The 1,041-nt window shown below is 46.4% G+C and overlaps 1 protein-coding gene across 1 annotated transcript in view; it reads left to right on the top strand.

The window, feature by feature from the left end:
- Positions 1–1,041, top strand: part of TMEM178B (transmembrane protein 178B) — a 396,357-nt gene that overhangs the window by 29,198 nt on the left and 366,118 nt on the right. The gene's annotated exons all lie outside the window — the stretch shown is intronic.

Raw genomic sequence — 1,041 nt, 5'->3', positions numbered from 1 at the left:
TCTCTGCCTTCCTTCTTGTCCTAGCTCTTCATCTCAGGAAAGAAGCTGAGCAGCTCCTTTACCTTTGGTCGTAAACGACCAATGAGGATCAATGCCTGGCCCTTCCCAGAGGAGCTTGCAGCAGATACAGAGACTAAATGCTAATCCAAAGGAATGCATTTCTAATGTGAAATTTAAGCCATTAGGTGGGATGAGTATTTTGTGGCCACAGATTCCTTCCTAACATTATTATAAAGAGGTGTAGTGGTTAAGAGCTACAGCTGCTAACCAAAAGGTTGGCAGTTCGGATCCACCAGCTGCTCCTTGGAAACCCTATGGGTCACTATGAGCAGAAACCAAGTCGATGGCAGTGGGTTTTGTTTTTTGGTTTTTTCCACTTTCTTACACGCCTGGCTCGGATTAAGGGTTTATGCATTAATTTATTCTGAGTTGAATTATCAAATCGCTGGATTGAGTTAAGTGTGGCTGGCAATTTATTGTTGAAGAACCGTAAGCCAAGGTTTCCCAAAGAGGATGCAGCTCAGAACAGAGCTCCTGCGCTTGGTAACGCTCTCTCTATTGACTGAACACAGGAGCGTGGTTTGAACAGTGCAGGTCTACAGCACATCACAAGTCCAGATGTATCAGCTGCACTGATGAGTTACTGTCCTGAATCACAGCTACTGATGACATTTCAGCGGAAGATCACTGTGCTAGGGCGAGTGCAAGCTCTCGCTCTTACTTCCAGCTCTGCCTTTTACCTGGGGTCCCTGCCCACTTTGGGGCTTTCATGTGGACGAGGAAAGCCAGGTTTCTTAATTCAGGCTGCAAGCGGGGTCACCCGGCAGCTTAAAATGATACACATTCTCAGACACCAACTCTGTAATTCTAATTGTGTGTGTTTGGTGTGGGCTGGGGGTTCTGTGATAAGGCTGCATTGGGAATCCTTGGAAGAGCCCATCTTTAAGGTCCTTGGAATCTTCTTGAATGAGCGGTCGCCTTCTCCCTGGAAGTTCTCATTCTGCACTTTATGTAAGTGGGAAGACTTACACACATTCTCTC

This window comes from Trichechus manatus, unplaced genomic scaffold (genome assembly GCF_000243295.1).
Source record: "Trichechus manatus latirostris isolate Lorelei unplaced genomic scaffold, TriManLat1.0 scaffold00093, whole genome shotgun sequence".
NCBI lineage: Eukaryota > Metazoa > Chordata > Mammalia > Sirenia > Trichechidae > Trichechus > Trichechus manatus.
The sequence above is the reverse complement of the archived record's forward strand: the minus strand, read 5'-3'. Positions and strand labels throughout refer to the sequence as shown.